Genomic DNA, 14,225 nt, shown 5'->3' on the forward strand with positions numbered 1-14,225 from the left:
TAACAAACCATCTATTACTCTACAGAAGAATAACCTCTAAATCTTAGTAAATTATGATCTGACGGTGGACCTGAAGCTTATTCTGGGAGTTACTCACAGCCAAAGATAAGAGCTCAATAAAGACTTTTGGCTGCATTGATTTTTTAATGAAACTGTTGCAATATAAAACATCTGGTAGAAATAGATATGATAATGTGCAGACTAATAATCCATTAATAATGTAATATCTTGGTCAGGATAAAAACATCAGAACTGATTAAGGCAGAACTCATCATATGAGGTAGGTTTTCATTTTAATTCTTTTAATAAGTGCACACAAATAGATGACATTTTGCTAAAATTTAAAATGACATCATCAGATTGACATGCCAACCTAATGTTACTTATTAACACAGATATGATCAAATATTTTAGTATATGTGCTTGTTACACTGTTTCACTTTTGACACTGTTTCACTGCGTTCTCTTCACTGGCTTCCTGTAGCAGCCCACATTCAGTTTAAAACACTGATGCTCACCTACAAAGCCAAAAATGGACCAGCCCCAAGCTACCTTTGAGGTCTAATAAAACCCCGCTCTGTACCACGCAACCTCAGAGCCACTAGTCTCGCTCGACTTGATCCTTCACCCAGAACTCAAGGAAGACAAGCATCAAGGCTCTTTTCTGTACTTGCACCCAAGTGGTGGAGCGAACTTCTCTTGTCTGTCCAAACATCTGAGTCTCTCGCTGTCTTCAAAAGACGAATAAAAACCTTCATCACCTCTTTACTAAACACTTAAGCTGACATGTACTTACTTACTAATGCTCTTATTTATTTCCAGCATAAATAAATAAATAAATAAATAAAAACCCTTTAGTTCTTACAGGGTTTTAGCAGATTTGTATACTTGGACTGTTGTTTACTTAAACTAGAGTAAGGTTTCACTATGGAAGCACTTCTGGAAGTCGCTCTGGATAAGAGCATCTACTAAATGCAGAAAATGTAAATGTAATGTAAATGTATGATTTTGCCTAAATCCCTTAGTTCAGTGAGAAGAAATCCTAATGATGTGGCAGCAGTTTAAGGAATGTGCTTTCCTATTTCTATATGACAGAACCTACAAGCACAATGGAAGGTTCATAAAGACATGGTTAAGAAAAACAAATAAAAAAAAAACACTTTTGTGATAAAAAGGGATGCCAACTGTGAGCCTAGTGTTATGATTTGTCTGATTTCACTAATAATTTTCAGAAATCAGGGTCTAAATAATTTAAAATGAATAAATGCTGTTATACCAGCTCTTTGTTATCGCTCATGGATTGGTAATGAGATATTTTTTTTTATATTGTGTCATATAAAAACAAACAAAATCACCATATACTCTAAAATAACTTAATCAGTATTGCAAACACAGATGTACAGGTAAGCTATTAAAAGGGTGATAAGTGAGTAAACATATGTAGAAGCTAATGAAAGCGCACACACAATTAACACTTTGAAATGTAAGAAACATAATTGGACTAATCAGAGTTTTCATGCTTAAAAATATGAATAATAAATGTAGGTTCATTGTAGGTCAAAAGCAAATGAAAAAATATTTAATGTTTTATGGTGAACAGTGTAAAACATGGAGTTTTGTTTTCTATACATAAGGTAAAATCAAGATGTTTCTGAAGAGAATTAATTAACATACTTTTTAAACCTGCTTTCACCCTGTTCTTCAATGGTCAGGACCACCACAGAGCAGGTATTATTTAGGTGGTGGATGATTATCAGCACTGCAGTGACACTGACATGGTGGTGGTGTGTTAGTGTGTGTTGTGCTGGTATGAGTGGATCAGACATAGCAGTGCTGCTGGAGTTTTAAATACCGTGTCCACTCACTGTCCACTCTATTAGACATTCCTACCTGGTTAGTCCACCTTGTAGATGTAAAGTCAGAGACGATTGCTCATCTATTGCTGCTGTTTGAGTTGGACGTCTTCTAGACCTTCATCAGTGGTCACAGGACCTAAGACATCTCATAAAAGTATGTCTTATGATTTTTTTGCATGAATAAAGGAATATGAGGCAAAATTATAGGAATGGGTGCACCTATAAAAACTTATACAATAAAATACAAAAAATTCAAATGTTAAATGTAACTATTTTTCAAAAACTACTACTGAGGATACTGATTGTTCCAGTGTGATTCCAAGTGATTTTTGTCCATTCACACTTCAGCTGCTCAACAGTTTGTGGTCTCCACTGAGTCTTCTCTACATGATGAAGATCTACATTGCAAGCACATAAACTCTGTGTCTATAAACCCATGCTGTTGTGGCACATGCAGAATAGGACCTGGCATTGCCCTGCTGAAATAACCACGGAACTCCTAGGAAAAGATGTCACCCTAATACTGGCGTTTACACCTTTTGCTGTTAACAGTCTGGATGGTTCTTTTTGTCTTTGGCACTGACAGGCTGAAGTTTGTTTTTCCCAAAAAGAAGTTAATATGAGAACTCATCTGGCCCCAACATACAGTATCTTTTGGTCAAATGAAGATGAGCTTGGGCCCAGATAACTTGTCACTTCTGCACAAAAGCATTGTATGACTTTTTCTTTGCATAAAGTTTTAGGCTGCATGTCTTGATGCAGCGGTGGGCTGTGTTAAGTGACAGCAGTTTTACTAAGAACTCGAACCTATGTGGCTATACTTATCACAACAGCATGATGATGTCATGCAATAGTGTCTGAGGGCTTAAAGATTGCACTTTCCCTGGATTTCCTACATCTTTCCAAATATCATGTACATTGGATGGAGAAACAGCTACATTATTTGCAGCTTTTTGAACTGATTGGCAATTCTTCCACAATGTTTGACAGAAAGTGCTGAGTCACAACTCATTTTTGCTGACAAGTCTATGATGGATCCTAGTTTTATACCCTCAACCGTTACAAATTCACCTGATTGTTGTGGAATGGTTCAAAATGACTGAATGTAATTTGAATATTGTATGAACTTTTCACTTTAATTTGCCCTTGTCCAAACTTTTTTGAGTGTTTTGCCGGCATGCAATTCCAAACTTGTTTATATTTACAAAATCATTACAAAAAGTCATTTATTTATTATTTTGTTAGTTAAATAAGGGTTTAAGCGAATTAACAAATTATAGATTCTTGTCAAAATAATTTTTATTAATAGTGGTTTAATAAACATGATGAAGTCAAGTGATTTTATCAATTCCATCACCAGATTTTCCAACATCCCATCACAATTAATTCAAAGTAGTATTTTAATAATAAATAAAGCTGTTAAAGAGGCAAATTATAGGCCGCTCAGGTGGCGGATCTCGAAGACATCGTATCTAATCTCAGCTCTACCTGCCGGCTGGGCTGAGCGGCCACTTGAACAACGATTGGCCTGTTGTTCAGATAGGGGTGGGATATTAAAAGCCAGATAGGGACTCTCTCAAAACTAATGCAATTACGACCTCTACTGACTGATTGATGGCACCTGCACAGAGACGGGAAAGGAGTGCCGTCAGGGTGTGTCTCTCCGTACACAGTGCTGATCCGCATTGCACTCGTCAAAGTGTAGGTGACAAAATGCATACGGCTGCTGCCACCGTGTCGTAGGGGGCGTGGGTTAGCTTCGTTCTCCTTAATCAGAGTGGGGATCAGCATTGGAAATTATGACCCTACCTCTTCTTCACTTAGTTATATATATGTTATTAGCCCAATCCTGCTGCATATCTTACATAAGGAAATACAAACTATTCTGCAAGGTAAACCTTTATTCACAGATATACACATATACTGTACAGTATGTATGCTACTGTGTACATGGTCGGGTTTTTAAAACACAAGAACCACCAGCAGGCGCAAAAAATCACTAATGCATTGTATTATGTACCATTTGAGGGTAAAGAATAAAGGGTATCCCCGCTGAGGGTCATTAGGACAGCATTTACAGTGGCCCCTTTTTTTACTTGCACACATAGTGAGATGTGACCATCGTGCTTTGAAGACATCGAGACACACTGGGTTTTAAAAGAGGCTTCCAGACACTTAGGACAAAGGCTCATAGAAATGTCACACCAAAGAGCCATCAGGCGTTGTGTGGATAGTCCAGCAGCTCTGTTAAAGAGGCAAATTATAGGCCGCTCAGGTGGCGGATCTCGAAGACATCGTATCTAATCTCAGCTCTACCTGCCGGCTGGGCTGAGCGGCCACTTGAACAACGATTGGCCTGTTGTTCAGATAGGGGTGGGATATTAAAAGCCAGATAGGGACTCTCTCAAAACTAATGCAATTACGACCTCTACTGACTGATTGATGGCACCTGCACAGAGACGGGAAAGGAGTGCCGTCAGGGTGTGTCTCTCCGTACACAGTGCTGATCCGCATTGCACTCGTCAAAGTGTAGGTGACAAAATGCATACGGCTGCTGCCACCGTGTCGTAGGGGGCGTGGGTTAGCTTCGTTCTCCTTAATCAGAGTGGGGATCAGCATTGGAAATTATGACCCTACCTCTTCTTCACTTAGTTATATATATGTTATTAGCCCAATCCTGCTGCATATCTTACATAAGGAAATACAAACTATTCTGCAAGGTAAACCTTTATTCACAGATATACACATATACTGTACAGTATGTATGCTACTGTGTACATGGTCGGGTTTTTAAAACACAAGAACCACCAGCAGGCGCAAAAAATCACTAATGCATTGTATTATGTACCATTTGAGGGTAAAGAATAAAGGGTATCCCCGCTGAGGGTCATTAGGACAGCATTTACAGTGGCCCCTTTTTTTACTTGCACACATAGTGAGATGTGACCATCGTGCTTTGAAGACATCGAGACACACTGGGTTTTAAAAGAGGCTTCCAGACACTTAGGACAAAGGCTCATAGAAATGTCACACCAAAGAGCCATCAGGCGTTGTGTGGATAGTCCAGCAGCTCTGGCAAAATTGCTGATAATGTTTTAAAGCTTTGAAATGTCCCTTTAGGAGAGATGGTGTTTAAAAAAAAAAAATGAAATCCACGACAGCCGAGGGTTGAGGGATAGAAATGGTCATTTGGCCTGCATTTGCCAAGCATGAAACATGAATTATCACGCTGCAGACTGTAGCTAAGTAGAAAAAATTGCAGCCTTTTCTTTCAGTCTCTCTTTCCTGCATTGCATGTCTGTCTCAAATCAAATCTGCAACTGATTAGAATTTCACTACACACTAACCCCTCATTTATTCATTGCCTTTCTCTTCCTACATGCTATTAAATCTAATTAATGGTTTATGGTACAGTCAATGTGTGGTCAACCGCATTGCACCCTCATGTTTTTAGGGTTTAAAATTCAGCAGACAGAAATGAATGCCGTCCGTTTGTGTGTGTAAGATGTTTATTAAAAGTCTGTGAATATATTAAAGGTAAGGCTGGGCAGTATTATTTAAGATTCCGACAATCACACTATATATCACATACACAGGACAAATGTTCAATAAACCTCAAATCTTTTCCACCTAGGAACTCACTTACCAAAAGCACTGATCATAATCCTGATACACTGCCTGGCCAAAAAAAAGATCACACACTCTAAAATTTCGTTGGACCGCCTTTAGCTTTGATTATGGCACACATTTGCTGTGGCATCGTTTCCACAAGCTTCTGCAGTTTTGCAATTCTGCAATATTGATGATGGGAGATTTGGACCACTGCGCAAAGTCTTCTCCAGCACATCCCAAAGATTCTCAATGGGGTTCAGGTCTGGACTCTGTGGTGGCCAATCCATGTGTGAAAATGATGTCTCATGCTCCCTGAACCTCTCTTTCACAATTTGAGCCCGATGAATCCTGGCATTGTCATCTTGGAATATGCCCGTGCCATCAGGGAAGAAAAAATCCATTGATGGAATAACCTGGTGGTTCAGTATATTCAGGTAGTCAGCTGACCTCATTCTTTGGGCACATAATGTTGCTGAACCTAGACCTGACCAAGTGCAGCAACCCCAGATCATAGCACTGCCCCCACGGGCTTGTACGGTAGGCACTATGCATAATGGGTGCATCACTTCAGCCGCCTCTCTTCTTACCCTAATGCGCCCATCACTCTGGAACAGGGTAAATCTGGACTCATCAGACCACATGACCTTCTTCCATTGCTCCAGAGTCCAATCTTCATGCTCCCTAGCAAATTGAAGCCGTTTTTGCCAGTTAGCCTCACTGACAAGTGGTTTTCTTAAGGCTACACAGCTGTTTAGTCCCAATCCCTTGAGTTTCCTTCACATTGTGCGTGTGGAAATGCTCTTACTTTCACTTTTAAACATCTCCCTGAGTTCTACTGTAGTTTTTCTACCATTTGATTTCACCAAACGTTTACGTGATCGCCGATCACGATCATTCAAGATTTTTTTCCGACCACATTCCTTCCTCACTGTCCTTCCACTTTTTAATAATGCGTTGGACAGTTCTTAACCCGATGTTAGTAGTTTCAGCAATCTCCTTAGATGTTTTCTCTGCTTGATGCATGCCAATAATTTGACCCTTCTGAAACAGATTAACATCTTTTCCACGACCACAGGATGTGTCTTTCCACATGGTTGTTTAACAAATGAGAAGCTACTCACTGCATCAGTTAGGGTTAAATAACTTGTTGCCAGCTGAAACATAATCACCCATGCAGTAATTATCCAATGGGAGGCTCTTACCTATTTGCTTAGTTAAATCCATGTGGTGACCTTTTTTTTTGGCCAGGCAGTGTATATCCACATGCAAACATGCAAATCAGTTTTACTTAACCCTTTATTATGTTTGTATTTAAAGCCAGGAAATATTAATGGCGGATGAAACATATGTTGTTTAATGGATAGACAGACAACAAGACCAACATGACTACATGTAAACATGACATTAAATTAATAAAATTAAAGATTAATTCTACCGGCACCAACATTTTAAATCTGCAATGTATTGGCCGCTCAGGCACAGCGGTAAAAACACACGCTAGCACTGGACCTGGGATCTCGAATATGTCGTATCGAATCTCAGCTCTGCCATCCGGCTGGGCTGAGCAGCCACATGAACAACGGTTGGCCTGTTGTTCATATAGGGGTGGGGTAGAAGTAAGCCGGATAAGGTTTCCTCGTAACTGATGCAACTACGACCTCTGCTGGCTGATTGATGGCGCCTGCAAGGGGGCGGGGAAGGAGTGCGTTGATCAGGGTGCGTCTCCCTGTACACAGGGCTGATCCGCATTAGCACTCGCCTAGTGCAGGTAAAATAATGCATACGGCTGCTGCCCACGTGTCAGAGGGGTGTGGGTTAGCTTTGTTCTCTTCAATCAGAGCGGGGATCGGTATTAGTGGAGAGGAAGCATGATGCAATCGGACAATTGGAGGCGCTAAAAGTCGGGAGAAAAAGGGGAGAAACTGCAATTTATTTATTAGGATTTTAACATCATGTTTTACACACTTTGGTTTCAATTATGACCAGACAGGTAGTTACTCATACACAAGATTCATCAGTTCATAAGTTGAATGTCAAACACAGCCATGGACAATTTTGTATCTCCAATTCACCTTACTTGCACGTCTTTGGACTGTAAGAGAAAACCCACACAGACACGGGGAGAACATGCAAACTCCACACAGAAAGGACCCGGACCGCCCTACCTGGGGATCTAACCCAGGACCTTCTTGCTGTGAGGCGACAGTACTATACTATAATAATAATAGTGTGCAGTTGCTTGGGCGCCGCTTGAAGACTAAACCAAATTAGTCAAACACAGCAGAACTGCTAAAACAAACATGAAGCTTGCAGAATCACTGAGTAAGCATGCTATTCTAGCTTCAGATTGATACAAATTAGGTTAAATCCTGAAATTAAGGTCAGCTCGTCTAAGTCTGAACGCTTCTGCATTGTAAAAATGCCACTAAACTGAATCATAGCATTTCTGACACATAGTACAAGCTTGGCAAAAACCTTGATTTTTCTTATCAATTACTGTTGGACAGCAGTGGATAAAAAAATAACAACAATAATAATAATTTATTTACCGAATAAAGAAAAATGTCTGCTTGCATTTCTTCTATTTCCTCTTAAACTTGCTGTGTATTTCAGCCCCAGAGGTTAGGACTCTATGTGCCGACAGATAAAAAGGCTAATTTAAGACCCCGGTGTACGTAATGAATGAGGTCTAAATTAGTAGGCATATGCTACAGCGTGGTACAAAAGCTCTGCTCTCAATACAGCTCTGATAAAAAATAACATTTCTCCTTGACCTTGACCACAAACCTAATTACCAGTGCTGCAGCCAAAGGGCATGTTAATCACAATATGCGGACACTATGTGGACACTCTGGTCTGCTGAAGCTTGTATGGTTTTGAACTGCAAGTAGTTTCAGGGTGGTGTTATGCTTTATGCCAGAGATGTTCACAAGTCACAAAATACGAGCCTGAGTCAAGTCACGAGTCTTTAGGCTAGAGTCTGAGTCAAGTCACAACAAACACACACAAAACATATTGGAAATGTAGTGTAGAAATAAACAAATAATCTGTAAGTTCAACAACAGATCAGCAACTGTATTTTGCCGTTTTACTTAGTGTCTTTACTTTCCTAGTCATTGTGCAAATGAATGTAATTTTTGTAACAAGAAGGTACCAGTTAAAAGCTTAAACTGATACGTTTTGTTTTCATTGCAAAACAAAAGCGCGGGATAAATCATGGCACAGCAGCCAGAATCCAAAGCACAGCAAAAAAAAATCATAACCACTGCTTACCTTAGCTTATGTTCTTCCAGATGCTATTAAATTTATAACCGTGTGTTGTCCCATTAGGAATATATTCCGTTATTTTGTAAATGTGCTTATAATTAAAAACCTCCAAACTTTTCCTGGTTGTGAAGTAAAACACTAACTCGTTAGAAAGCCAGTCAAGCGTTTTATTTATTTTATTTATCTGTGTGACGCAAACTGAATAAATGCAAATAACAGCATTTTTTAACCAATAGCGCCAATTCTGTAGGAGCGTTCCATTCACCCCAGTTGTTCTTGTGAAGTGCACTACGTAGGGTATTCCACCATTTTAAGTGAGATTTCAATCCAAAGGTAACGAAAATGTTCAAATGAGGGAGTAGGGAGTGACGCTTCATCACTAAGCCGGAAGCTGGCCTATATATACATATATACTGTATATATATACAGTATATGACTCTTGTTGTTTCCGAGTCATTGTTTTGCGAGTCATGAGTCGAGTCCGAGTCATTTGAAACAAGTCCGAGTTAAGTCTGAATTCGCTGTGTGTGCGATTTTCACACGACTCGTAGACTCAAGTCCCCATCTCTGCTTTATGCTGATGTTATGAAATAAATTGCCACATGCAGATGTATTCTCGAATGTGCTGCCAAATCAATGTGATGCCATCCTCTGTCTGTTTTCCTGTGTAGCTCCCCTATAGGGAATAATATTGGGAATAAGCACAGTCACACTAAATAGTTTTCAGTACTAGTAGCAGTAGTAGTGTAGATTCCAACTCCTTTTTGTTTTTCTGCAGAATATCCTTTCTTTCATTTGGATATTTTATCTTTTTAAAGGCTTTTAATTACTCCTCTAATTGTATCCATTCATTTTGTGCTGGCCATCTTCCTCCTGATTTACCTTTAATCATTCAGAGCATGATTGTTTTCCCCAATAAATTGGTTCTTCTTATAATGTCTACAGTATATAATGGCTTCCAGTTATAGGTTAGTTTGATTTGGTTTGATGTTGGTACTCTCAAAAGTCTTCACCACCACCACCACAATCCAAAGGCATCAATAGTTTTATAGATAAAGCGGTGGTAAAACAGACAGTGAATGGGGTCCATGTTCCAATCCCCATTGGTGCTATCAACTATTGGGCCATGGTGTGTCAATGCATTGGGCCCACTGATTCTAGAAAAGCCAAACCCACCATGACACTGACCAGGAAAAAGTGGTGGTAGACAATAAAATGATAAAAAGCATCCTCCAATAATTTTGTCGCAGGCACTCCAGGCAAGCTGTATAAAAGTATATATAAGTCACATCAAAATTTAACACAGCTGCAGTGATGCCATTGTCCTGCCAGAGAAGTTATTACATTGTGACCGGTCAGATGTTCTTTTGTGTGTGGCTACTGTGCCCCTTACAAAGCATTTTTAATGTTCCATTGCTTATTTCTCATTTATCATTGGTACAGAGCAGTTCACAGACAGAATCGGGCATGACCAGCTGAGTGGTCACTTTCAGACACGTCCTTATCCGGGGCCTCGTGTTTGTCCTCTACCATACACATTTGCACACAAAGCACCCTCACACTACACACACACGCAGTGAGTAGACACATTTCACAAAGACTTATACATCACAAGGTTAGTAACAGCAGCTGGAGCTACTCCTGTATCCTCTGCGTCTATATTTTTTTTCTTTCCAGGAAATATTTTCTTCTATCAGATGTCCCACAATAACCAGTGAAGTGTAGCAGCTTGTTTTGTACAACGGCATCTGTTTCCTAAAAGATGTAGACGTTTCTGAGCTTTCTCTTTGTCTAATTTACTTTATTGTCCAGCATGCTAGTGTAATATTTGATACTCATTTGGAATACACAATAATATTTACATTTTAGCATTTAGCAGCTCTTATCCAGAGTGACAAAACTACAGTACTTCTACAGAAAACACTTTGTAGATAACAGTCTAAGTATGTGTTAGTACTCAACCTAAGTGCTAAGTAAAAGTGTGAGTCTGTCATCGTCTTTTGAAGTTGATAAGAGACTGGGAAAGTTCCTCCACCACTTGTGTGCTAGTACAGACAAAAAGCCTTAATGCCCATCTTCCTTGAGTTCTGGGTGGAGAAGCAAGACTTGTGGCTTGAAGGTTGCGTGGTACAGAGCAGGGTCTTATGAGTTGTCTATAAGACATTCAGATATGATCAATAAAGCTGTAATTAGGTCTATAGGCTATTTCCATTACACTTAGAAAACTGCATATATCGTCTAGTCTTGGCATGAAGTCCTACCACAGGAAGATAAAGTACATAGTAAATACTATATATACACGGGTGAACATGGTCTGCAACAATGCTTAGGTAGGTGGTACATGTCAAAGTAACATCCACATGGATGGCAGGACCCCAGTTTTCCCAGCAGAACATTGCCCAAAGCATCACACTGCCTCTGCCGGCTTGCCTTCTTCCCATAGTGCATCCTGGTGCCATGTGTTCCCCAGGTAAGCGATGCACACACACACAGCCATAAACGTGATGTAAAAGAAAACGTGATTCATCAGACCAGGTCACCTTCTTCTATTGCTCCGTGGTCCAGTTCTGATGCTCACGTGCCCATTGTTGGCGCTTTATGGGGTGGACTGGGGTCAGCATGGGCACCCTGACCGGTCTGCAGCTATGCAGCCCCATATGCAACAAACTGCGATGCAGTGTGTATTCTGATACCTTTCTATCAGAACCAGCATTAAACTTCTTCAGCAGTTTGACCTACAGTAGCTCGTCTGTTGGATCAGACCACACAGGTCAGCCTTCGCTCCCCACGTGCATCAATGAGCCCTGGCCGCCCATGACCCTGTCCTTCCTTGGACCACTTTTGATAGATACTGACCACTGCAGACCGGGAACACCCCACACTTTCCCATTTTTCCTGCTTCTAACACATCAACTTTAAGGATAAAATGTTCACTTGCTGCCTAATATATCCCACCCACTAACAGGTGCCGTGATGAAGAGATAATCAGTGTTATTCACTTCACCTGTCAGTGGTCATAATGTTATGCCTAGTCAGTGTATATAGATGATGAATATTTTTTATTAATATTAATATGCTAATAAAATATCACTCCATAGTCACTTGTAAGTAGTTGCAAAGCTTAAAGACCCTTCATAAATAATGTATGCAAAGTATTTTAAAAGGCACATCAATTTATGCCAAATGTTCATTGTTTTATTTAATATTTTCATGTCCGTTATCCCCTGCTGCATTAACAGATTGCTTTAGGCTCACTGTATGCTTTTGTAAGCATGAGAAAATGAGACAAATGCTGAGTCAAAAACATTGATGAATGGTTTTCAGACACAAACACAAACACACACATCAATAAAAGCTTGCAAATCAAGGAAGCACCTTCTTACTTACAAATTGTCAAAAATGTGCACACACACACACACACACACACTTGATACAAGCTGGCCAATCTGCTGCTGCAAGCAACATTAAGGTGAGTGCAGGACAACATTTTGCAATCTGCACATATATTACAATCTACAGCCTTGATACATCTGATGCCATAAAATATTGGACAGTAATAGTATTCTGGTTGGCACTGTGGTTTAGTAGGTAGCACTGTCACCTCACAGCAAGAAGGTCCTGGGTTCGATCCCCAGGTGGGGTGGTCCGAGTCCTTTCTGTGTGGAGTTTGCATGTTCCCCCTGTCTGCGTGAGTTTCCTCTGGGGGCTCCGGGTTTCCTCCCACAGTCCAAAAACATTTAGTTAGGTTACACTGAATTGCCCTATAGGTGAATGGCTGTGTGTATGTGTGTGTGTGTCTATGTCTGTCTGCCCTGCAATGGACTGGCGCCCTGTCCAGGGTGTTACTGTGTACCTTGCGCCCATTGAACAGGTGGGATAGGCTCCAGCACCATTTCAGGACCTTGATTGGATAAGCGGTTAAGAAAGTAAGTGAGTGAGTATTAGTATTCCCCAACAGCAGTAGTATCAGCAGGAATCAGGCTGATAGCACCAATAAGTTCTCCCTCATTGCAGAATTTGACACAACACCTGTGTTGTGGTAAGCAACACCAGCTGTTGTGAGCTGGCACATGAGTGATCTGTTAGAAAACAGGTGGGAAATAGTTTACAGAAGGTATGATTTGTCAGCATACGTAGAGGTAAAAAAAAAAAGACTTTTTTAAAAGCACATCCAAATAGTCCATCAGTGTAAATTATGGGTAAGTGTGTGATGCTCTGCTATGGGAAACCTAATTGTCTAGGTTGGATCTGGGATGGAAACCATAATACTGTAAAACAGTCAGCTGAAACTTTGTCATTTTTTGGAACTTCTTGCCCTGTGCCCAGTGTTTATAGGATAGGCTTTGGATCCACTGCAACCATAATCAGGATTAGGCATTACTTCACTCATTATCTTTAGAAACCGTTTAATCCGTATCGGTCATGGTGGGACTGGAGCTACAGTAACAATAGGCACAAAGCGGGAATACAAAGTGGAGCTGGTGTAAATCCATTGCAGTGCATCACACCATCACCTTTAATAACTGGATATTCCGCTAGCACACCAGCGCGAGATTCTGAACTTCTCGGTTCAAAACTCTGTGTTGCCACCGGTGGGGTGGGCACCATCTAGTGGGCACAATTGGCGGGATGACTGGAGTATGTGGGTGGGGTCTTCAAACGCTGTGTAAGGACCCTGATTAGCAGATAGAGAGTCGTCTGTGCAGAATGCATGGGTGAAAAAGGGTTCCGCTAAGGGCTGCGCGGGTCGGAGGAGGCGTGAGCTGCAATATACTCAACTCGACTGCAATCAGAGATCCCCCAGCAGCGAAAGACAAATTGACCATGCAAAATTGAAAGAAAATGCATGAATAAAATAGAAAATAATAAAAATTCTGTATCATATCCAGTTGTGACTGAAAATCTCTGTTTCAATTATAGCAGTAAAGGCTTTTCATTCATTCATTCATTGACTTTATCCTATTCAGAGTCGTGGTGGGTCCAGTTCACTGGACGAAAGGCAGGAAACTCCTCAGACAGGTCACCAGTCCATCACAGGGCAAACGCACACACACACACACACACTCATACCTAGGAAAATTTTAGACCAGTAGACCAATCACTGGGCCACAGACCTGTTTTACACTTTGGTTACATTCAAGACAGAAACAGTAGTTACTCATTACACAAGATTCTTGAATTCACAAGGTTATATCAAACACAGTCATGGACAATTTTGTATCTCCAATTAACCTCACTTACATGTCTTTGGACTGTGGGAGGAAACCGGATCTCCCAGAGGAAACCCACACATACACGAGGAAAACAGACCACCCCACCCAGGACCTTTTTGCTGTGAGGCGACAGTGCTACCCACTGAGCCACCGTGCTGCCCTGGTACGTAGGTCATTTATTACTGGGCCGCCCAGAAAGAATAAATAATTAAAAATTGCTACAAGAGCAAATACAGTTTCAAAATTATTTGGGTGTTATTGTCTCCAATCACCACTA

Source organism: Trichomycterus rosablanca, chromosome 3, assembly GCF_030014385.1.
Source record: "Trichomycterus rosablanca isolate fTriRos1 chromosome 3, fTriRos1.hap1, whole genome shotgun sequence".
Lineage (NCBI taxonomy): Eukaryota > Metazoa > Chordata > Actinopteri > Siluriformes > Trichomycteridae > Trichomycterus > Trichomycterus rosablanca.